General features: G+C 38.7%; 1 protein-coding gene across 1 annotated transcript in view; it reads left to right on the top strand.

Moving 5' to 3' along the window:
• Positions 1-26,511, top strand: part of LOC131678624 (kinesin-like protein CG14535) — a 441,809-nt gene that overhangs the window by 338,956 nt on the left and 76,342 nt on the right. The gene's annotated exons all lie outside the window — the stretch shown is intronic.

Below are 26,511 nucleotides of genomic sequence, written 5' to 3'. Positions count from 1 at the left end.
CCCCCCTGTTCAGCCTTGTCCACCCTCTCTCCCATGTCTCTGATACACAGATGTATGACTTCACCCCTTCTCCCCTTGAATATCTTCCCAAAACTTATGTGCCCCCCTATCTTCTAGTGTTAGTTAATCAATCCGTTCGAATCTGTAATCCTGGCCGTTAATTCCTGATGCCGGAAACTGAAAGTTTATATCTCACCCCCCCCCCCTTCAGCCTTGTCCGCTCTCCCTCCCATGTCTCTGATACACAGATGTATGACTTCACCCCCTTCTCCCCTTGAATATATTCCCAAAACTTAAGTGCTTAGTTTTAGTTGATCAATATTTAATCTCGTTAAGAAATGCCCAACAGTACCACTACTTTAACCCATATATAGTAGGTGCTAAGAATAACTCCTATTACTCAATTAATAACGCAGAACAGGCATTATCAACGAGTCAATATTGTTCATATACTCCTGCAGAATATGTGTAGAGCAGTTTGAGTGGTTAAACCGGTGTTTATGTTTTGTTTTTAATCAATTTTCTCTTGAGGGGTTGCACATTTTTGTTAGTATGAAAAAAATCGAATTTTTGTGAATTAAATATTCTGAAACTACATACGCTGAGGAAAATTTTCTCAAAGTTTCATTAAGATCGGAATACTACAACTTGAGTTACAGCTATTCATAGACCGCTACCCATTGACCACTCTTAGGCGGTGCGTAGTGTTTGATACGCTAGACCGTTGACTCGCTGCACCGACAGTAAAACTCGATTATCTTGGAGTTGTATTTTGTTGAAAAGTTCATCCGCGGCGATCACGATATCTCAGGAATCGATTAACCGATCAATCTTAGATTTTCACTGGTTGTTCCTTATTATATCAGCTACTTTGAGTACAAAAATAATTTTACTGGAATGACCACATCATTTTTCTTCGATCGGAAAACACAATTTGTGATGCGCGTGAAAAATAAGTTGGGCAATAATGGGTTAAAATAGCCCTAATTAATTCCCCTTAATCTTGAACCACTCTTTCTAGTTATTTCTAGTTAATAAGCTTGTAAAATGTTCCGCTTAGTTAATAATTAATTTCTCCTACAATCTCCCTTCTAAAAATCATAAAGTGAATAACTATACAAAGAACACACAAAATGACCCGTCCCCCAAATCTTACGAATATTATATTATACCCTCTTTTATATGTATAAGTTAGCTGCAAAGTTTTTTTTTAGTTTCATTATATAAAACAAAATAATATTGAAATGTGTAACCCCCTAGTTTTAAGAAATTCAAAATGTAAAACAATGAAAAAATGGCACCTTTAAGCTAACGCATACGTGCCTTATCAAATCAACAAATTGAAAAAAAAAAGAGTGGGGTACGTTTGTACCCCAGTGCAACGTTCTAAGGTAAGAATAGTAAGTGTAACGTTCTAGGGTTAACCTACAACATCCGACAGTAATCCTGCGATAGCTGAGTCCTGTCCTGTCACAAAGTTAGTGTTGGGTTCTGACGAAACGTAGTCGAAACGCCTAAACAATACACGTTTTATAGCATCGGCCGTGTTGCGCAACATGCGAACGCGCCTCCGTTATCAATTTGCGCTCAACGAGATAAGCCGCCGCATGTTCAAGCGCGACAGTGGGTAACTGACAAGTCAGTGGTAAACATACGAAAAGGGTAGCATCGAAGAAGAAAAATAGGTTGACATAGAAACCATTCTTGAAGATTGAAAGCAGTTTGATAGTTATTAAAGCGAATTTAAATTAAAACTACTAGCTAGAAGTACGGTTTTTGGTTTGTTTGACGGTTGCTTACGTATAGTAGTACGGATTGGATTATCACCTAAAAGTACGTTGTTAAAGTCTTATAATATAATTAATAGTAATAGTGAATTAAAGGATAGAGGTAAAATGTGCGATAAAAAAAAAACAGAAATGAATTTAACCTAGAATTTATCACAGCTAGTTTTATGTTATCGTAGCAGCGCCGGTAATCAAATTGATAACAACAAGGTAAACAAAAACGTTTATAAAACTTAAGGCAGTACCGGAGCGAAAAAAATCGGATGGCGACCTTGTGCTGGTTAAACTCATTTTTCACAAAAACTATAGCAAATTTCTTCTCCAGAATGACTCATTCCCTAAGTTAGTATATTGCGCAATTTTTGAGATCTTTTCCGCATAGATTGGTTCAGTATAAGTCCCGGCGTGTTGTCGTGAAATTTGAACATCAATAGTCAAAATCCAAAATTCTGATTTTGTATGGCAAAACAGGACAGCGCTGTGTTCCGATCGCCCTAGCTAGTAAACGGTAGCTCAGATCCACACCAAAATGCTTCATTCCCTAATTGAGACATTGGGGAATCCGATAGAGTAAATATCACATCGATATATTGTTCCGAATTCAAGATTTGTTGTCGCGAAATTTTGTAATCAATAGTAAAAATCTCTGCGGACATTGGCAACCATTATTTCAACAGATTTTGTTGCGAGCACCATGCGTGAATTGCGATAAATTGGTCAAAGAAGTAATCAACCAGAGCAGGTCATGCTTTTTACCGCCTATTTTAGTCGTGACAATGCACGTTTATTTTTGATTGTATGCAACTAGTAAAAGGTGGGATATGGCGTCCATTACTGACTTGAGAAACATTGATAAAATAAAGAAACAGAAAACATTTTGGTTTGGCCAATTGTACAGAATTCATTTTGGTGTGCATATTATGTCAGATTTCATGCGTGCTACATTGCGGAGTAACATTGCGCAGTTGTTTATGTCGCATTGTTATGTAGTTGTTGTGCATATGACTATCTTTAGGAGTAATTTCTCGGCATGAACGATAAATAAGAAGTCATTTAGGATATTATCTGCGTTTACATAGAATAGTTTTATGAGTAAGCAAGATTGTTATTGTACTTTATGTTGTACATATCAGTAAATATTAAATAATAGCTGTCATTGCTAAAGACATTCATTCAAGAACTATTTCAAACATTCGAAAGTGATTATGATGAATTTGTTATACTAATACTGCGCGGTGAAATAAGTAAAAATAAAAAGCAAGAACAAAACAAAACTATTTATAATATTATATAGCTATTATCACTAGCACATACAATGTATTAGATTTTGGCCACTTCCGTCAATTATTTTGGAATAACCTGAAGTAGCTAGGGAATAATTAGCTGAAGTAGCTAATGTTGAATATTTTTTTAGGGATTTCCAAGAAGTAGAAATGGTAATAGACTGCAAATTTTTTTGACTAGATTTAGAAATTTGTTAAATTTATTGATGCAGTGTGTTGATGACGCATTGCTTCGCAAATTTTTGATAAGGGAAGTTATGAATCGATCTGACAGACAGCAACCCAATTGGCTCTATCGATTACATACCCGCATGCCATACTGACTATTACATTGACTTACGGCAAGAACATCGAGAAAAGCCGGAGGGCTGTGCGTTCATAATGCTTCCAAAGCGGCATGGCAGTAGTAGGTTGGTCGGCCGAAGTACGAATGTTGGTCTTTCGTAATGGTTTTATTTTGTCATTGCAAATCAGACTATTTTTCATCTCTGGTTTCATATACCAATAAGATGATTGTATCCTATTGCCTTTTATTCACCCTACCTATTTGATGACATTTGTTAGAGCAGTTCGGTTCAACGCAGAACAAATTTTCGAATCAAACACGAATAAATATCTTACATTTTTACGCCAGTTTTATTATGGCGTTTTCGTTTCCACCTGGCGATACATAGACATAGATGCAAAAAAGAGATAGACAGATTAACCCTGGTTTGAGTCAGTGTAAGATCGACTACACCGGTGCAGTGCACTGTCAATAACGAAAGTGCCATTAGATTTATACTATGTATACATTTCACCGAAAATATGCTATAAACCATCATCAAACTAAATGGCCGCCGATCGTATCGCTAGCTAATTTTAGATTGCTACTTGTTGCTGTTATTTCAAAACGACAGTTATATTTCTTACACTTATTGAAAACATTAGTCCTTAGTATAACTTATACTAGTCAAAAAGTCTGGGTTTTTTTCCGAACAATGCTCGAATGCATTGCGCATTTCCAGATCTTGTGTCACCACTCCCTGCATTCCTGCTTACACACGCGACCTTCTGGAGACAGTGAGTTCAGGAATGAATGGTAGGAAGCTTCAACACTTCAACGCTTAGATCAAACTCAGTCGAGCACGGAACCAGTAGAGCACCATGGCACACTCTACAGTATCTTTGCCTTTACCCTTTCAAGTGGAGCTCTGACGTGTTTTTTCTTGTTTATTTGACACGGCTCAATGCATTAGCATAACTGAGCCGTGGGTCTTTTATGATTTTTACAATATGTAAAAAATAAAAATTAATTTTCACTAAGGCTATCCATCGGGTCTTGTTCACGCAGCTTGCTGCTGCGTGTTGGGATCTTCTTCCTAGGCGGTGAAACAGCTGCATTGTCTGTCATAACTAGAGTCATTCAGTTCGCTTTTCTCGCGTTTTCGTTCACGTCCATGTCGTCATCGGTACTACATTCAAGTTGCTCACGGTCGGTTTTTCTTATTTGTTATTTGTGCTTATGGGTCTCTGTTGTAGATCGGTCTTCATCGGCATCTGATTCATTTTTGGTAGTGTTGGTTATCGGTTTGGAAGCATCTGGTATAATCGTTGTAATTTCACTGTTCGTAACGGTAGTTGGTTTAGTGGTCCTGGACCATATCGTTGAGTTAGTGTTTGTTAATGCGCGGACCGCAGTCGTTGGTTTACCAACCGGTTGTGGTTTAGCATACGACGACTGTGTACTGGTCTTGGTCGTAGCATATTGACTTTCTTTAGCAGCTTCCAAGCAAGGTTTTCCGTGGTGTAGCGGTTGATCACAGAAGTGGTACGTAGGAATCACCCCTGGGCACGTGACCAATGTTCGCTGATTAAATGTAACACCTTGTGTTTTGCCATAAATGGTCAGATATGAGGGGATAGGTATTGTCGGACGCATTCTCACCACAAGCACTCCGTTGCGGAAACCTGGGCAGAAGTTCCTCCATGTGTCTTCCGAAAAGGATTCCAATTCACCGTATTTTGGCATGTGTTGTTTGATAACAGCAGGATTGGTACGCGGGGCCAAGCCATGCATTTTAACTTCAATATGCGTATGTTGGGATGCTGTATAAAATGTCATTACATTCGACAACGTGCTTCAAGTTGTTCTGCGTAGCAAATGATTCTGCTTGTTTTATGTTTTGGAACGTAATCAGTACCTCATGACGTAGATGATGGAATTACACATCATTGACTTCTGCTATGTTGAGCTTCATGTTCACCTTCAACAATTGCTCTACGTCACGGGTCGCTAGTCTTACCGGACATTTAGAAAAGTCAACAGCAACATAGTTCGGCCGAACTGGGCTATAAACTGGCTTGGCATTGTTACTCATTATTTGATCACGTTTCACACACTAGGTAGTAGATATCGAATTTTCTTTTTGCAACTAGATAATGTAGCGCACGGGTAAAATTTGATTGCCTGTCCTGCTTGTATTGTATTCGTGGAAACTAAAGGAAAAAAACAACGGTGAAGATAAATTAAGGGATGATTGCACTGATGGAGGTAGAAGAATTGCGCGGAAAAATTTGTTGAGCTAAGTTGCTAGAGAACACAAGAGATGCGATCAAGCCCTGGGAAGGCGTTATGTTGGAGGTTGTTGGGCATTATTACATTGGTTATTTCCCGGTAGCATCGACTGGTCAGACTACTGAACAGAAGCGTAGTCCTCAAAACCGTAGAGGTCCTGTTTCAGTACCACTAGTAACTACCCAGAACAATCAACAGATCTACGTTTTGGGAAGAATGCGCCAGCTGAAGGGAGCACCGGTCTTCGCCGAACTAGACTAGACTCCCATGGGTGGCCAATTGCGGACAAACCAGATCTCTGCTCATGGCAAGCTTGCTGCAACGGTGAGGCGTGTATCCTCAACAATCGCATTACGCCTAATGGAAAACTTCACCTTCCTTCCTTTATTCATTGTGCCATTTGACTAGCAGCCTTCCCTGCAAAACCGATAAAGCTCTTCTGCATACGTTGATCCATTTAGCTACCAACTTTGACGGATAATTCCCGGCGGCGTATATACTCTACTCCAATGAAGTTGAAAATTTCTATGGAGACCGATAACAATTTTTATGAGCCTAACTTGGTATCAATCTACTCAGATAGTTCTCGACGACGAATATTCGACTTTGTGTTGTTCATTCGTCTATGTTTTCACTCCTCGTTCATATGCCCTTGTTGGTTGAAGTTACTATTGCTGTTCGTTTCGGCATTTTCGCTGGAGTTTCGATAGTATGAGTGTCACTATTCTACACAAAAAAAATGTTCCCGAAATCGCGAATGATGTACTTTCATTCTGGAACAATCACGTTTTTACGTTACGAAAACAGGATCATGAACAAAAATCATGTATTTTATAATATTGTTCAATTTATTTTCAGTAATGCATAACGCCTTTATTAGTGGAAATATTTGTTTTTATATTGTAAACTGCAGTCATGGTTTTCTGTACATGAACTAGTTCACAACTTTATTAACATTATTCGTAAACCAAAGGATGACTCGTGATTGTATTCATGGATTTAGGAACATGATTCGGAGTCCAACTATTATTCATGAATACTTACATTCCTCGTGAACATTTATCAGTCCTAATTTATTAGTCATGATACAATATCCGTGCTCGTGAAATAGTCCATAAAATATTATTCATGGATTAGTGCATTAGTTCATGATTCCTAGCGTATTAGTCACGCCTCACCATTCATGATCATGAAATAGTTCACATAATCATAAAATATTAATGAATTAGTGAACTGGCTCATGATTTATAGTACGTGATTCACGATCTATCTTGTGTGCTTATTTTGTTTAGAAAATATTCCTAATAATTTTCAATTTCATGCAACTTTGCACATGCTCATGGAATTTTCACGTGAACTGTTTCACAAAATTTGGATTATTGTTCATGGAATAATTTTTGTTCTAAGAGCTTTTTCGTGAAATATGATATACTTGTCTCCAGTTACAGCGACCAGTAATAAGTACGAGCAGCAGATATAAGAAAACTGCTAGAACCTCGTTATTCATTTAATAAGGTTTGGTGTGATGTCCGAAAGAAAGCGAAAACTGAAACTGAGCCACAAATCGTGTTCGTGGTAAAGTGTACAAAACAATATGCAGTGAATCAGTCATGATGTTCATAGTGTTCAATTTCTCCGCGTAAAAAATCCGATAATAGCAATTAAACAGGGGCGGCGAAAAACTTTACGCCCGAGTGGGTAGAAAGCATAAAGTGAGGGGCCATTAGTAATGATTTTTCCCTTTTCGCAATGCACACGCTTACATTCGATTCACATTAAATCACGTTCGTTTATGCAAATGGAATTGTGGTACATCGATGTTTTCAAACGTGTGTAGTGCGAGATACATGCGTTGCGCATCTAAATTTTTTGAAATGGTTCAAAATTTCGAGTGGGTAATAACCCACTCGGTTATTTTCGGTATGGGTAGTACTACCCATTAGGGCATTGCAAAAAAAACTTTTTTTCTAATTCTCAAAGGCCCCCCCTCCCATATTGTGACAAATGTCAAAGTAAGCTTAGATTCCAAATTTCAGATCATTTGGACAATTTTAGACCCCCGCCCACTTCGCTTGAAATTTTTGAAATTGGTACTATGGGAAAATATAGAGGAAAAATATACTAAATGCTATAATTTTTGAAGTAGCAATCAGAAAATAACAATTTATACCTCTTTTTAAAGGAAATGACCTAAGTCTTTGAAGGGAGATATTCCTCTATCTAGAAAAATAGGGGAAAGTGGGGTACTGGGTCATTTTGACCCCAAAATCCCCTATTTTTCATAATTTTTCTGCTTTGTGATGCAAATCATACATATATTGGAGTTTTTCTAATGTGAACAAATCTCAGAAATCTAACGGAACCTTTTTGACCTTTGTCCGAATACGGAAAGTTGGGGTTGTAGGGCCTTTTGTCATTAATATTAAATTTTATCATTTTCTCGTGCATATATCTCTATTATTCTTCAATCAATTCTCATTATATGTAGCTTGTTGAACGCGGAAAATTCTTATGAATACAACAAAAATCAATTCGTTATCGGTAAAATTCAGAAACATAAAATTTTTGGACAATAACTCTACAAATTACATTTTTTTCGTTAAATGTCTTAAAACCTCAACTTCCCCTATTTTTCCAGGATGGAAATTTTTCTCATGCGATCCGGAAGCGTATTTTACACTAAAAGTAGTAAATTTAATAAGAATTTTGTTGTTAAATGGAGTTAATATGTGCAATTTTATGATAGAAATGTGAAATCGAAACTATATATCAGATAATTTGATGTTTCTGAATTTTACCGATAACGAATCTATTTTTATTGTGTTCCTAAGGATTTTCCACGTTTAACAAAGGTACATTTTATGATAATTGATTGAAGAATAATAGAGATATATGCACGAGAAAATGATAATATTTAATATTAATGACAAAAGGCCCTATAACCCCAACTTCCCGTATTCGGACAAAGGTCAAAAAGGTTCGGTTAGATTTCTGGGATTTTTTCACATTAGAAAAACTCCAAATTATGTATGATTTGCGTCACGGAGCAGAAAAATTATTAAAAAAGGGGATTTTGAGGCCAAAATGACCCAGTACCCCATTTTCTCCTATTTGTCTAGAAACAGGAATGTCTTCCTTCAAATACTAAGGTTATTTACTTTAAAAAGAGGTAGAAATTGTAATTTTCTGATTGCTACTTCAAAAGTTATAGCATTTAATATATTTTTCCTCCATATTTTCCCATATTACCAATTTGAAAAATTTCAAGCGAAGTGGGCGGGGGTCTAAAATTGTCCAAATGATCTGAAATTTGGAATCTAAGTTTACTTTGACATTTGTCACAATATGAGAGGGGGGGCCTTTGAGAATTAAAAAAAAAATTTTTTTTGCAATGCCCTACTACCCATACTACCCACGGTTTCCGCCGGCCCTGCAATTAAATAACATATGACGATAAGGCGAAAAGAAATTGCGAATATCATGATACACCACATTCGTACGATGACTTTCGGAACGAGCATTCGATCTTTCCAGTCCGTGCGGTGTAAAGCGATAAAAAGTGGTGCTAATCTGCTTTTATGGTTATCTTGTGTATTCTTTGCCTCTTCGAGGTTTTGAACTTTTTTCTTCTTTTGTGTGTGCGCGTTAACCGCCAGTCGACCAGAAGAGCATTTGCAGTATTTCGTTTCTTGTGAGCTGCCTGGATACTAAAATCCAAGATATGTGCCGCTATTAATTCACATTCCCATTTCTTGGTTCAACTACTAACGTACACTGGGCAAATAGCTTCCCCTGACAATGGTGAGGTGAGATGGATGCTGAATCGTGATCTTCTTCCGGGCCAAAGACTTCAGCCTTGCTTCAGCCAGTGAAGACTTTTATCGGGTGACCTTCGTGGGTCTGCCCCCCCCCCCCCCTAACTACCTCCTCTTTACTAAGGTTCGTCTACCTTTTCGCCTCTTTGTGCCGCGGGTCATGAACTGTACTGTTTGCAAACAATTGGGACACACAGCATTCCATTTTAACAAAAAGGCTTGTTGTGGGAAATGCTATGGGAATCATGTAGATGATTCCTGTAGAAGAGATGTCGAAAAGTGTCTCTAATGTGGGGGAAATTCACTTGATCTCCCGACATATTCCACGTACAAACAGTGCGACGTGAATCCCTTCAGGGCAGGCATTGCATTTATCGCTCATATGAGTAAATGCGCCCGGATAGTTTGCTACTGCGACAATAAAAACTCACATTTTCACACGAAAAGTTATTGGCACTCACACAACTCCGGATAAATACAACGTGTTATTTCTCCGGATAAATAAAACAGCCGGAGAATGAGTGAATGATCACGGTATCCTTTCTGCGTTCGCTGCTTTGCTGTCGTTATTCCAAAACACGAAAAAACAAGTCCATCATACTTCTTTGTCGCTTTTCTTTGTAATTTAGTGTATTTTTTGAAGTTTTAATTGATTTCCACGAAATTAAAATTTTATCACCTTCTCCGGTGAGAAGGAAAAAGTCAAATAAATTTTATCCGGAAAATCATTCTCACGCTATTTATGGAGACGGAGAATTTTGCGACTCATCTTATCTCGGAAAAGTTGGACATCGGATAAGCTTCTTCTCGCGTGAGTGAGATAGAATTACAATGCCTGCTTCAGGGACGCTCTAAGGTTAATATGACCAGTGATACTATTTATGAATACAAGTGATGGGAGTTTGTGAAAACAGGTAAATTGGTATCCATGTCGGTAGTATTTGATTCATTTTGAATTATGGTCACTTCACTCCAAGCTTCAGAAGCTGATAGGAGTAAACAATTAGAACAAATACTTATTCCGTGGTTATAAATGACCAAGATCTAATAGATTGACAACGTTGATCACTGTTATCAATTCAGGAAAGAAGAATCTTGATTAATATTATTTGTTCAGGAACGTTAACGTGATTTTAACATTACCATAACACTAGAAGTTCATCATTGAGGAGAGTTGCAACAAGGTGTTTCAACTCTCCTAGGTCAAGAAGTAAGGCTTGACCCACAATTTACAATTTATACCTTGCAAAGATAGAAAGAAACGTATACAATTCATAAATGTTAACTCTTAGACTATATAATAGTGATATTTTCATGATCGAACATTACTTAATATCTTAATAAAACAACGAAAACTTACTTTTGCTAATTTTTTGTAGTGTGTTTACCGTAAATACTCAACCACTTATTTAACGTAGTTGGCTTGTATTGGAGGGTTTATGGGTACGATATAAACAAAACAAATGCATTATTGTTTTACCCCTAACGGTACTGTTTCGCTAGTAATGGGAACTGTTTCAACTCTCCTCTGTTTCAAATCTCCTCGGCTTCCCCTATATGATAACTATCGGCCAAACTATACGTTGGAAACCCAAGCTCATTAAGTTTCTCCAACAAGCAATCGGCGACAAGGTTCCATAGAAGTAGTGACAGTACACCACTTTGAGGACATTCGTAGACACTCAGTTTCCTTATCTCTACTTGTCTTAACGATGAGCACAGATTTAGGTTGCTAAGCATTGCGTGTATCCAGTTCGTGATATATGAAGGTACTCCATGACCTCGGGCTGCTTCTGAAATGGATTCGAAAGATACGATCAAAAGCACCTTCAATATCGAGAAAAACTCCTAAACTTGATTACCTTTGTGAAAAAGCTTTTTCAATGTTGTAGACAATATTGTGTAACAGGGTGGTAGTAGACTTTCCCCGCTGAAATGCATGTTGCATTGCATGCAACGCCCAAGCTAACATCTCGAATATAGTGGTCGAATAAACGCTCCACTGATTTGAGAAGGAAGGAGGTCAGACTGATCGGTCTACAACTCTTTGCCTCCTCATACGTGAAGCGGCCACCTTTGGGAATGAATTTGACAGGTATTTCCCGCCACGCTAATGGAATGTATCCTGTTGTAAGACTATAAGTAAGAATCTTTTTCAAAATATGCTTGAAGCGTTCATATGCTGTTTTCAATCTCCCGTTTGGTAGATTCGGTTGTCACGGTTGGTTGTCGAGCAAATACCCAAGAATCAGAACTACCTGAAAAGAACTCAGAGGCAGTCGTCAGTGATGGCTCTGTACAGCGTGGAAAGTGTGTGTGTCAAAAAACAGCTGAGTACTACATCTTTGTCAGACAAGTATTCACCATTAGCAGTTCTAATCGAACTGACATCAAAGTCTTTCGATTTCGAAAGTATCTTATTTATGTTACTATGAGTGAGCTTGTTTTATCCACGACCTCATCCAAGTCACTTGGAGATAACGACGGTTTGAGCTCGTTCGGTACGAGCCAGTTTACCAACTCATGCGTAATACCGTCAGAGCAGACAGGTACATCTAACACTTCTTCTCTGACAGCTCGTGCAAAGGTTTGGCGGTTTCATGCATTAAGTATGTGCAGTTTTGTGCTACTTAAGTATTCCATTAATTCGGTGCATCTCAAGTTGATATCTGAGCTGTCCCAAATTATGTGGTGGGTGATTATGAAAGGAAACCCATTTCTGCCACAATATGATACAACCCTTATATGATACAACCCTTTTGAAATTATCAGTAGGCGATGGTTCATTATCCGGCAAATATGCCGAACAATAGACGTATTTCTTTTTTATGTTGTCAACAGTCGTATTTACCGTGACACCAAAAATTTGCAAAGAAAAAAACGTCGACTGTGTCAGAGATTCGCTTAACACAGCAAGGGTAAGACCTACGACACTCTGTGCGCGACTGGCATATTTTAGTACTGCCAGCCATTCAGTCCTCGGCACGGAGAAACAGCTTGACTTGACGACTCTTGTTTTCAGTCTCCTCTTACGACATGGGAACAGGAACCCAGTGGCTGGCTTAATTCTCGATACTGGACATGACTGGAGGAAAGTGGAGGTCCGCGCCATAAAAAAAAACCAGGAAAACCAGCCTCCAACCACAACTCGTATCGACCGATTTCTACTGTCCAGCATCCGAAAGTTGTTCGAGAAAATGATCTTACTCCGCCTTGACAATTGGGAAGCAAATGGCTTACTATCAGATACACAATTTGGCTTCCGCAAAGGCAAAGGGACGAATGATTGTCTTGCGTTGCTCTCAACGGAAATTCATATGGCCTATGCTAGCAAAGAGCAGATGGCATCAGTTTTTTTTTTTCATTCAAATCGTTTATTTGATAAGGCACGTTGCGTTAGCTTAAAGGTGCCATTTTTTTTTGTTTTACATTTTAATTGCTTAAAACTAGGGGATTACATATTGATTTTTTTTAAATGAAACTAATGCGATTTTATAGCTATCTTATATATCTACACAAGGGGATAATATTATTTTCGTAAGGGGTCATTTAGTTTTTGTGGCAATATGGTTTGACATTTTTATCAGTGAGATTATTGGAGCAAATAATGTTTAACTAAGGGGGACAATTTTTTACGACTATCTTAAAAGTAGGAATAACTAGAGGGCATGATTGAATTTTGTAAAGATTCGTAATTATAGTTATTTTTGTGGGTAGTAGAGTTGGGTATTTTCAACGAGATTATATAATATAATAGTTAAAACTAGAAGAGACAAGAAGAGCTAAATGCTTCGTGATGATATAGGGGGGGCGGGGGGGGGGGGTAGGGGTGTTACTTCTGGGTATAAGAGTCAGGGGAGGGAGGGTAGACAAAGATGGCAGGGAGAGAAAATTATTTCAGTTTCAGGCATCGTGAGATCAACGGATGGATTACAAACTCGGGTGGCCTTCATCAGGGGAATCATGTACTGGGACGCCGGGTGGACCTCCTCAAGATGGCAGGGGTTTTTCCAGACGATTTCGTAGTACGGCTCAGATGTGGATCAGCTACATTTCGAGTTAAGCGTGTTATGTTCGTGCCGTAGGTTCCGTGTTTGTTGGCTCATTCGATACAGATGCTTTGATACAGGTGGAAGAGAGTTCTGAGAATGATAAGGAAAATATGAAGGGGTAGTTAGACTTGTATGTTGATGGTTTTGAGGAACGTGTATATAAGGGACATATAGAGGACATCGCGGCTTGCCAGCACGTCTCGAACCGGGACGTTGGTTGGTCTTCCTTGGGCCCGCAGGGTATCCATTGGCCGAGACCTGGCGGAACTGTACTCGGTGCACGCCCAGACAATGTGCTCGATGTCGTGATAGCCGTCGCCACAAGCGCAGATACCACTATCCACGAGCCCAATACGCCGGAGATGTGCATCCAGCGTGTAATGGTTTGCCATAAGTCGGGACATCACACGAATGAAGTCACGACCCACATCCATCCCCTTGAACCAAGGTTTCGTCGATACCTTAGGGATTATCGAATGTAGCCACCTTCCCAGCTCCCCACTGCTCCACGAAGTTTGCCAACTTTCGAGGGTTCTCTGATGAGTAATACTGAAAAATTCGTTGAAGCAAATTGGTCTTTCGTAAACGTCTCCTTCTAAGGCACCCACCTTAGCTAAGGAGTCCGCCTTCTCATTGCCCGGAATGGAGCAATGAGAAGGGACCCATACCAAGGTAATCTGGAAAGAGTTGTCAGATAAAGCACTCAGTAGCTCCCGTATTTTCCCCAAAAAATACGAGGAGTGCTTTCCATGTTTCATCGAGCGAATAGCGTCAATGGAACTGAGGCTATCCGAAACGATGAAGTAATGGCCTGCGGGTAATGTTTCAATGACTCCAAGGTTATACTGAATGGCAGCTAGTTCTGCGGCGTAAACTGAAGCAGGGTGTGGCGTCAGTTTTCTTGGATATTATGGGACTTTTGATTCAATTTCTTTCATGATTTTTTTTCTGAGAAGCTGCACCATCATGGTCCTTAATCGATTTTAAACAACTTTTTGCCAAACTTGTCTCTAATAAACTCATGCATTTTCCGCATGGTCCCGAATTAGTTGCATGGCTCTTTCACAGGGCTCATGTCTAAGCTCCCTACTCTGCAACTTTTACGTGAATGACATTCACGAATGTCTTGCCGATTACTACATGCTTAGGCATCTTGCAGATGACGGCGTGGTCTCTATACAGGTCCCTAAGCTGTCGATTTGGAAGGACTATTGCAAGATATCTTGGACAATTTGTCAATTTGTTTAGAAGTAGAAAAAAAATCGTTCTCATTTACGCTGTTTTTTATAGTTTTGATTTTTATTTTTTATAGTTTTTCAAAACAATGGTTCGTAGGTATAATTTGCGTACAGTAACTGCTGTAACAGTAAGGGTGCGTGTTACTAATGTATTACTGGCCAGAAATATTTTTTTCATTGCAATTTCCGCTCCATTTCTTGGTATTTTCCAAAACCCGATTTTTCATCCTTCACTCTTCCAAATAATTGCACTTTTTCAGAAATATCGAAATAGTAATTTTTGTGAAAAAAATCAAAACCAGAAAATTTAACTTTTTTTGTTCAATCTAATTTATGTATCATTGATTCAATAAATTCCGATTGATTCAATAAATCTCGTACATGACTGCACCCGTAGTTGAGTGGTCAGCGTGACCGCCACTCATTCCATTTGGCCTGGGTTCAATTCCAGCCTATGTCGTTGAGATTTTTCTGAGGTGCAAATATCTGTGGTCACGTCTTCCTTCGGAAGGGAAGTAAAGCCGTTGGTCCCCGGACCATGAAATTGGTGGATCGATGTCTAGTACAGGTAGTGGAATCACTTCTCTGACGTCGGTAGAGAAGAAGTAGATCCACCGTCTACACTCTTACTAACAAAAATATCCTCCCGTGATACTTGTGGAGTGCGCAGTAGTATATACGGCCTCTAGCAAAATCAAGTATCGGACTAACCATTCCTTCCGCGATCTACGTTCGGGCCTGGCCGGCATCGGTATTGATCAAAAACACTTTAGGATTACCAGGAGTTGCACATTGAAGGATGTTTCGCTACTACCAAGCATAATTATCTACTGATTCCTTGTGCAACTTCAGCCAGTACCGATCGATAACGGAGTAGCAGCCAGGGGTTGTCGCACAAGCTCAATCTCAAGCTCATTGATTCAATAAATTCCGTACATTCAATTTCACAGCTATTTTCGCAATTAAAAAAGAATAAAATGATATATATTTCTTTAGTTTGCATTTTTACCTGCGAAAATTGCAATCAAACGCGTGGGGTACGTTTGTACCCCAGTGCAATGTTCTAAGGTAGAAAAAGTAAGTGTAACGTTCTTGTGTTAATGATTTGTAACAGATGTGCCAACAAAGGATCAACTTTCTCCGTACAATAACCGTTACATGGCGGGGTGCCCATTCAGGATTTCTGATCAGGCTGTACCAAACTACAATATTGTCGGTGATAGATTACGGGCGTTTCTGTTTTCGTGCCACTGCGAACATACACTTCACCAAACTGGGGCGAATTCAGGGCGTCCTTCCGCTGAAAAATCAATTTTGGGATCTCTCATATCGAATGCTCATTCGATCTAATATCTTGAACCCGTTGGCAATCGCAAATTTTGAGACGCTTGTCGAGTTCAATTCCTACACCCGATTTATGTTCTTATACTTCGATTACATGGCACAAAATATCAATTCCCAAACGTGTCAATCTCGCTCATGCTTTTGATTCAACTGTATTTTTCGATACATCCATGAAAGATAAGATTCTTCGAAATCCCAGACTACATACGTCCGTAAGTGAACCCAAACATCTTTCATAGTAAATTTCGAGAAGTCGACTGCAACGATATGTTTTATTTATTTATTTATTTATTTATTTATTTATTTATTTATTTATTTATTTATTTATTTATTTATTTATTTATTTATTTATTTATTTATTTATTTATTTATTTATTTATTTATTTATTTATTTGTTTATTTATTTATTTACTTACAGTTAATATCAACAGACACAGTATGGTCCTAATTATTATTTCTTAAAATAGTTTAAAAAAATGTTTGTATTCTACTACGTGGGATGTGAAAGTCAAATCCGGATGAAACTCTGTTGAATGTCCGCTGCAAACCAATGACGGCACAGTTGGCTCCATAGTTAGTCCGGCGAAGAGGTAGTCGGAGGAATAAATTATTGCGGAGAGCATGAGGACGAGGGTTCATATTAGGGCATTGCAAAAAAAACTTTTTTTTTAGTTCTCAAAGGCCCCCCCTCCCATATTGTGACAAATGTCAAAGTAAGCTTAGATGCCAAATTTCAGATCATTTGGACAATTCTAGACCACCGTCCACTTCGCTTGAAATTTTTGAAATTGGTACTATGGGAAAATATAGAGGAAAAATATACTAAATGCTATAACTTTTGAAGTAGCTATCAGAAAATTACAATTTATACCTCTTTTTAAAGGAAATGACCTAAGTCTTTGAAGGGAGATATTCCTCTTTCTAGAAAAATAGGGGAAAGTGGAGTACTGGCTCATTTTGGCCACAACATCCCCTATTTTTCATAATTTTTCTGCTTTGTGATGCAAATCATACATTTTTTGGAGTTTTTCTAATGTGAACAAATCTCAGAAATCGAACGGAACCATTTTGACCCTTGGCCGAATACGGGTAGTTGGGGTTATAGGACCTTTTGTCATTAATATTAAATTTTATAATTTTCTGGTGCATATATCTCTATTATTCTTCAATCAATTTTCATGAAATGTAGCTTGTTGAACGCGGAAAATTCTTATAAATACAACAAAAATAAATTCGTTAGTGGTAAAATCAAATCAAAAAAACATCAAATTTTTGGACATTAACTCTACAAATCACATTTTTTTTCGTTAAATGTCCTAATACCTCAACTTCCCCTATTTTTCCAGGATGGAAACTTTTCTCATGCGATCCTCAAGCGTATTTTACACTAAAAGTAGTAAATTTAATAAGAATTTTGTTGTTAAATGGAGTTAATATGTGCAATTTTATGATAAAAATGTGAAATCGAAACTATATATAAGATAATTTAATGTTTCTGAATTTTACCGATAACGAATCTATTTTTTTTGTGTTCCTAAGGATTTTTCACGTTTAACAAGGTACATTTTATGAGAATTGATTGAAGAATAAAAGAGATATATGCATGAGAAAATGGTAAAATTTAATATTAATGACAAAAGGCCCTATAACCCCAACTTCCCATATTCGGACAAAGGTCAAAAAGGTTCCGTTCGATTTCTGAGATTTTTTTACATTAGAAAAACTCCAACATATGTATGATTTGCATCATGGAGCAGAAAAATTATTAAAAATAGGGAATTTTGAGGCCAAAATGACCCAGTACCCCACTTTCCCCAATTTGTCTAGAAACAGGAATGTCTTCCTTTAAATACTAAGGTTATTTACTTTAAAAAGAAGTATAAATATTAATTTTCTGATTGCTACTTCAAAAGTTATAGCATTTAATATATTTTTCCTCCATATTTTCCCGTATTACCAATTTCAACAATTTCAAGCGAAGTGGGCGGGGCTCTAAAATTGTCCAAATGATGTGAAATTTGGCATCTGAGCTTACTTTGATATTTGTATCAATATGAGAGGAGGGGCCTTTGAGAATTAAAAAAAAAAATTTTTTGCAATGCCCTAGTTCATATTTATCGCACTAAGAAGCTCGAGACAATGATTGCACAGGACAGGTCCCGCCGCACTTGCAATGTATCAAGTCCGATCAGCTGTCCGCGACTTTCGTAACTTGGCAGTTGGTGTGGGTTGCTCCAAGGCAACTGGCGGAGGGCAAACCGAACAAATCTGCGCTGTACTGACTCAATTCGGTGGACACCGTTGAGGTAATGAGGGTTCCACACAACAGAGCAATATTCCAATGTTGATCGAACGAGTGAGCAATAAAGAGGCATCAAGCAGTAAATATCTGAAAAGTTCTAAGATATTCTCATTATGAACTCCAAACAGCGTGATGCTTTTGCGACAATATAGCTGATATGCTGCTTAAATGTCAATTGTTCATCGAGAAAAACTCCGAGATCTTTGACACAATTTGCTCTGTCAATCGTGGATTCTGCTAGACAGTATTCGAATCGAATTTGCGTTTTTTCCTCGAAAACGTAATGATCGTGCATTTTTTAGGATTTAGGGTCATTCGGTTGATTTCACACCAATCCGCAAAGTTTACTAATTGACGTTGAAGGAAAGCTGCGTCATCAGTATTCCGGATTTTGTGGTATAACTTAATGTCATCAACGAATTACAACCATGGTCCTTCTAGGAAAAAGTTAACGTCGTTGAAATACAGGAGAAAAATCAAAGGACCGAGATGACTGCCTTGCGGAATACCAGATGTAGCGAAGAATTCTTCGGATACACAACCACCTATTTTGACAGCCAGACGACGATTACTGAGATACGATTGCATCCAACGGAGTACATTGGTACCAAAGCCAAGTCTATCCAATTTTGCCACTGCAATAGCGTGATTAATCTTGTCGAAAGCGGCTGAAAGGTCCGTATAGATTACGTCAGTTTGAAGGCCATCAGACATGGCATCTGTCATATAGGACGTGAACGACAGAAGATTCGTAGATCTTGAACGTTTCGGCATAAATCTATGTTGAGTCTCAGTGATGTAGTGTTTGCAGTGATTGAAGATGGGTTCCAACACGACCATTTCAAATAGCTTAGGAATTGCGCTTAGCGTAGTAATACCAAGGTAGTTGTCAACATCTTTTTTATCTCCTTTTTTGTAAACTGGCAACATGAAGGAGGATTTCTAGAGCTCGGGAAATACTCCGGTTGAGAGCGACAAACGAAATAGATGTCAAGGAGGTTCCAATACACCGACAGAGCATTTTTTAAGAATAATAGCTGGTATACCATCTAGGCCTGCAGAGGTTGAAGCCTTCACTTTACCAATCGCCAGTTGTACCATATTATTGTCGATATTGACAGAATTCAACAATTGATATGACTGTGGAACATCAAGTGCCGCACGGGAAACCTGGGACGGTGTCAATTTCGTTTAAGATAACCCGGCCTCCTTTCTTTGCTCGTTTACATGCTTCCAGAATGTTTTAGGATCGGACTTCAATCTGCGTTGAACGTTCCGCAAATAATTAGCATGGCACCGCTTAGCTGTCTTTTTATACACTTCGTTAACATATACGTAATGTTGTCGTAGCACGTAACCCCCATGCTTAGAGTACTTTTTCAGTGCGGCCCTTTTAGTCGCTTTTAATCGTTTCAGCTCGGCCGTTAGCCATACTGGGTGCCTAGAGTGATGGCCGGTACTTTTGGGTATATAGCGATCAATAGCATAGCTCAATACGTTGGAAAAATTCTGGGCTGCTGCGTTGACATCATCATTGTCCAGAATTTCGTTCCAGTGAATATTCGACAGAAAATCAATAATGCTATAGAAGTCCACTCTTCTAAAATTATAGCTGACTGTGTCGAAAGTGTCGCAGTCATACTCCACACGATTCGCTTCAAGCACAATATGCAGGAGAGGGTGGTGTCTAACAATCTTCACCAGGGGAAACGGTGCTGCGGTTAATGTTGGCGCATAGTCAGATTTGCTCGAAAAGCAGAGATCGAGGATTCTGTTGTTCTCGTTCACCACGTTATTCATTTGGCGCAGAAGATTTAGGCTGTAGCAGTCAAGCAAACTGGTAATGCCAGCATGGAAAGATGACAGTTCGAGATCCGCGAACATGAATCCGTCAGTTGCGGTGGACCATTTCAATCCGGAGAAGTTAAAATCACCCACGATCAAAATCTCGTCAAGAGGGTTTGCCTGAATGGAGATACGTTCAAGTGACTGAGTATGTGCATCAATCAATGATAGATCGCATGTCCGGTCAGGTGGAAAATAAACCACACAAAGAAAGAGTGCGTAGCCAGCCAGTTTGATTCTCACCCAGACCTGTTCGACACAGGCCACTAGAATATCCTCGAGCAGTTGACTTTTAAACGACGATGGATCGCGACAAGCACCTCGCCGCCGTCAGTCTTGTGACTGTTGCGTGAGCTACGATCAGTACGGAAGACGTCATAGTTTGTGCCAAATGCTTGCACTGAAAGATTGCTTGCACTTAGTCTCTGTGAGGGCAATTATATCGTAACACTAATTATTATTTGGTAGCAAGTTCGGATAACTTGCTACCAAATAATTATCAATTCCGGTGTTCATACCGCCAACGTTCTGATAATATATTTGCAGGTTACAATACCGCGATTGGCTGGAAGCAAGGAGCGGATCAGTGCTCGCATTGAAAAAATCGGTTTCGTACTTGCCGTTTGCATCGATCTGGAAGATCCCTTCACCGCTCCCGCACACAGCACCGGGACGAGTGAACGCTGGCTGCAATTGCTCGACTGTGGCGGGGGGATCCAGGGCTTCCATAATGTTCGCTGCGGTGCGTCCTAGTGTGCTATGAGTCCTGCTATCATAGCATAGAGTGCCTCGTCCGTCTGTGCTCGCTGTCGAACCGAATGTGCTGTGATGAGACGTGCTACTTGATATTGCAGATTCCGGGTTACATACTGAACGTGCTGGGTCATTCGACTTCAAGCTGCAGTCAAATAAATGGCTATGGGGGAAGCACATTTCATTATTTTTTTGATGTTCATTAAAACAAAGTAACATAACTGGTCCACCGGTGGTTGAGTTTTTAATCTTCTTGCGAGTCCGTCACAAGCAGTGCTGAAGTTGCTGCCGTTTGGGATGATAACGGTGTCTCTATTCGGGGTACCTTCGATGCACTCGGTCCCCAAATATCCTGAAAACGCTGTCCATCATGAAATGCACGAAAGTACATCCCTTTTGGCCAAATCGAGGAGTCCAGAGCTTTGTCCCTATATTTCAGATCGACGCCGACTTTGAAAGACACAAACGCTAATGTTTTTAAATCAGTGTCCTTTTTTACCAATTTCTTCACAACAGGCTGGAAGTCAGGTAAACACTCGCGAACCAAGGCAGCAATATCATCCTATGAAACCTTCGGTGCAATACGGGATAGGTACACCCAATACTTGTCCGCTGGTTTTGGTACTGTTTCGATGACTTTCGGTAGATTTTCAATTAACCGAGTTTCACTAGTAAGGATGAGCGCAGGTCTTCTCTCCGGCAAATCCTTGGTGACAAGTTCACGAGGGCGCTTTATATTCGGATAAAGTGATCTTGGAACATTTACACTTTTACACCGACGAGTCAGGTTTCGACGGCTCTTTGGCTCCAGTATATTCAATCAAAACCTCACCGCCTCATTCAAACTCAATGATCCTTTTTCAGCTTACGGCGCATAACTCGCTGCTATGCAGTATATCCTCGGGATTATTGATACTTTGCCCACAGATTATTATTTAATTGTTTAGGACAGCCTCAACTCAAATACCTTGAAAGCACATTGTATATTTTCTGGAAAATTATGAGAGCTTCTGCGTGCTTTGTCTGTAAGATTGTCGTATAAGATTACCTTAGTTTGGGTTCCCTCGTATTGCTCCATGCCAGGTAATGAATATTTTGAAGGAAGGCGAAGCTTACAGATTTTCGGTTCAAGAATATTTCCAAAAGAAAATCTGCAGTAGCCTGTGATATTTGGGATCTTACGACAGTTTGACAACTTGACCCTTTTCTGATGGTGGTGTAACATTCGCGCAAGACTGTCCAGCAACACCGATTCCAAGGACTATTTGATGGTTCACTCACCAAGTAAAAGGCATGATTCCGTGCAATATCATGTGTAAGTTCGGATTAGTCCTATGTTCCTCAGATTTATTGATAAAGGATAAAAAAACATTCCAATATTCACTAAACATTCCAATTTTCCATTTCCAGTGTCTATTGGTAGTTCCGGTTCATATTTTATACGTGACCGCAATTATAAATTCTTATTCATGTAATAAGGACTTTCCTATAAAAAACATTGCAGCTTTCGGGGTTGCTACAAACTCATTTGTGGATATATTTTGTTGAATGGAAATACGCGCTAACGTACCTATGTAACATATTTCTGCATGAATTGGGTTATAAAATTGAGTTTTGTATTGTATTGATTGCATAGCCGTTGTAGTACAAGAAAGGTATGAAATAAATTTGAAAATACTACGGAAAAAAACGAAACGTAGGTAGCAACAAGTATTTCAAATAAACTTCCTCAGCCGCTTCGCCCACTTTCATGGGCGCACCATATATGATATATAACATGCGGTCATAACTGACTGAAAAATCAGCAGATGTTCATCAACAATATATATTTGATTGAAGTTCATCTTTCGTTCCATAAACCAAATGAATTATCTATTTCGTTTTCCAAATCAATGTAACAATTCACAAGTAAAAGTCACTAAGTAAAGTCTACATTTTCAACAAATATCATCCATTGACCGTTTAGAAATGATTTCTTAACAATGTGCTTGTGCAGAGAAACTAGTTTGTCTCTTACAGTCGTTCTATACTAAGTCATTCCATACTAAGTTGGGTCAATGGACTATGGAATGCCACAAATTTCTGACCAAAGGGTATCTTTCTGTGAGGTATATAATATATTTTATATTGTGTTGCGAGCTTTCGTAAAAAATATTCAGATTGCATTTTGATATTTTTGTACAGGTACGAAACATTTGCATATTTCCGTACAATCATTAGCCACACTAAGTGGAAGCTTATTGCATTTCTCACTGCGCACGCAACATTAGTGCAACATGTGCTGAATATACATTTAGGCGTTTATTGTCAGCAACATTTTGTTTGAAGATTGTTCTGTATTAGCATATTCCTAGCGATCTGAATATGTAAAATCTCTGAAGAATTATGGAGATTTGATAGCTTCAAATCAATATGAACATAAATCATTCATGATGAATGCAAAGTTTTCCAAAGTTTTTTTTCTTTTTACACAAATGCATCTCCTCTTCGTTGCAAATTTTTGGGTCAAACTGAAAAGTGGGCACATGACTGTTGGTTCATTGAGCATGTTTACTCATTCGGTCAATCACGAAGTGATATTACGGGCAGTATACCTAAGCTAACCTAAGCAAACTGAAAAGTGGGCACATGGTCTTCGGAAATTAAATCTTATTTATTTGATGAGTTATTTATAGGTAGTGTATATCGATACACTGCCTATAATCGCAAGACAGTCCCATGTTTTACGAGATCCCCTATCTACATGGGACTGACTTGCGATTGTAGGCAGTGTATCAATATACTTACTAGGACACTTAGAAGACGTTTGGGTGCTAAACGCTTCCTGGACTGATGGTATCAAGGAAAAATGGTCTCATATTGCCACGAGGCGAAATCGCTATGTGTTTTTAGTACAAATAGGATTGTCAGGAGTTCCACAATGAAAGTGGTGAATCAAACCTTTGCTTTATCTCCGTGATTGTTCCAAATTTGGTAGATCAACTATTTATCTGACCGATACACCATACCTAATTGTTTTTCCTGCTAGCAATCATGATTTACTTAGAATCGCTACTGGAGTAGTTCATACATTGGCGGATTATTTGGGTTCTGTTATAATATACTATGTAGCAGATGAACCTTGTATAATGAAGCGACTCTACAAAATCGATGAATCTAGCCTGTTCGTTGCATACATATAACACTTGGTTTGTATAACCAGTGGTTTACCTAGGAGCCAGCACTGATAGGGCGCCATCATCACAATATTGATTCCTAAATAACATAACGACATACTTTTTGCAAGCAATTCAATTCATATTTCATAAAATCAGAAGCATGCTGGAGTATTTCTGAATAGTTGAAACTTTGCAATGGGTGAGTATTTTACTGATTTGTTGTATAGAAACATTATAAAATAACGCTAATCAGATCTGATGAATGAAACTATGTTATCGAGAATATTGCATTTATGAAAGAAGACTATTCATGGGTTTCTATATCGCTGATAAAAATGTGTTATACTTGTTGCATTCTTGCTCTTTTTACTCACGACATACTCTACAACATTTAGTATGTTGCGCAACGTGTCAAGTGATGCTGGTTTATTTTATTACTTTTTATGCTCATTTCCCACTCCGGTACTCCCTTAAACCTAAATAAAAACTTAAAATATGTATAGGGTTAAAGTACCGTACGAGACCGCTTCCCGGAAGTCAAGGAAATTAGTATTAACACTAAACGTAAGTAATCAACGTAAAAGTAGATGAATTTACGATGATGTACCTATTATATACTTGTTTAAACGCATGGAAAATTCAACCGACTCATAATAAACGAATTGAATTAGAGTTTTGCGTTGAGTTCGTTCAAGTTTACGGAAGTTGCTTACGTCTTGTTACCGTATCGGGAACAGGCCGTCTCCGCTCGTTCCGCACTGACCGAAACCCTCCCCTCATGTAACTGATGGAATATTCGTGTCACACCGAAAGCATTTCAACCTTATACCCCTAAACAAAACCAAGATGGGAAAGTTAGAATTTTTCAACACATTCCCTACAGAAATCAATCTATCCATAGCACTCGTCATATCGGAACTGCACCAACTTTTTTTTCGAAAAAGCTGACAAGCGAATATAGCTTAAACATTCCAAAACAAAGTGCACAAATATCCCCAAGCAAAGCGGGCTTGCTCTGTCTGCCACCCCCGATCGGTTGCTTCCTGATGCTTAACCGAGCACTCGAGATCCACCGTTATCCACTTTCGCTGGCAAATCCGCATGACATTCTCTACGATGGATATTTCCCCTCTAGAACTATATTAGGTACTAGCTGGCGCCTAGAGCAGTTGGGAATTTGACGAATAAAACGATGTTCGTTGCTTGTTTTGTGAGAAAATAAAGGAAGGTTGGCAAATCAAAAACAAACTAACATATAAACATTATGGTTTTAGTATAGCTCATATATTTATTGACAGAATACGTTAAGATCGAAAATGAGTCGTCCTGAATTTAACCAAAGTTGTACATAATATTAATTCAGTTTTGAATTTATCTCATCAGTAACTAATAGACCGAACTAGCCCGTTAGAGCTAGATACTGGATACTAACGTATACCTAAATAAGTCAACCCTACGGAAGTCGCGTCCTTATTTGCTTTTAGCTGCGACCTGTAGCAAAAAGACACTGCACTCAGTGCATTGCGCCACTTCTTTATAGTTAAATAAGAGTGCCCAGGAACGCTTTCCAGAACGGGTGAGAAAGGCAAAAAAATGTCAAGGATCGTTTTTCAAATTTCTAAAAAAAAACACTATTTTCTAGCTTTAGTCGGAAAATAAAAAAACACAAATATATTTGGTCAGCTAAACTTCGACAGGATGACGAATGTGGAACAAGATAAATGCTCTGCTTCCGTACGCTATACAGGCACGCGGGTGAATGGACGGATCGACTCATACCTATTCATACTGCGGACGGTCGAACGGCAACGACGCGACGCGTTAAAAAGTTCAAATTTAAAAAGGGGTTGCCAATAAATTGTCCGCGGGGTGATAAAATACATTGCCAAATAGATCAATGCTGATGGGGTTGTTGTACGCTCGATTTACTCAAGCTGATACCGTCCCTGGAATTGTGCGAAACAAAAACTTGTTTCGCAGACAGTTCCCGAGTTGGCAATTGGAGATTTTGTTTATTGGTTAGCTATTTAGAATTTAGATCCGATTTTTGATCGTCAAATATGAGACAATTGGTATTTGTTTTGTTCATGTATTTGTTCACAATTTTTTGGAAAAGATATTGTGAAAATAATGCAATGTGACGAAAACCAACTTATTTTAGAAACATATGATTACGGCCTAAAAGCCAACTGTCAAAATTCACTTTGAATGGACATTCCGGATAAACCGTTACACGCCAATCACAAATGTTGGTAGTAATCGAAAGAGAAAAGTTTTCTCTTTCATAAACTGTTGTGAACTGTGTTCGACTAGTAACCGTTTGTCCGGAATTTCCATTCAAAGTGGATTTTGACAGTTGGTTTTCAGGCCGTAATCA

Source organism: Topomyia yanbarensis, chromosome 2 (assembly GCF_030247195.1).
Source record: "Topomyia yanbarensis strain Yona2022 chromosome 2, ASM3024719v1, whole genome shotgun sequence".
Taxonomy (NCBI): Eukaryota; Metazoa; Arthropoda; class Insecta; order Diptera; family Culicidae; genus Topomyia; species Topomyia yanbarensis.
This window is presented reverse-complemented; position numbering and strand designations above follow the sequence as displayed.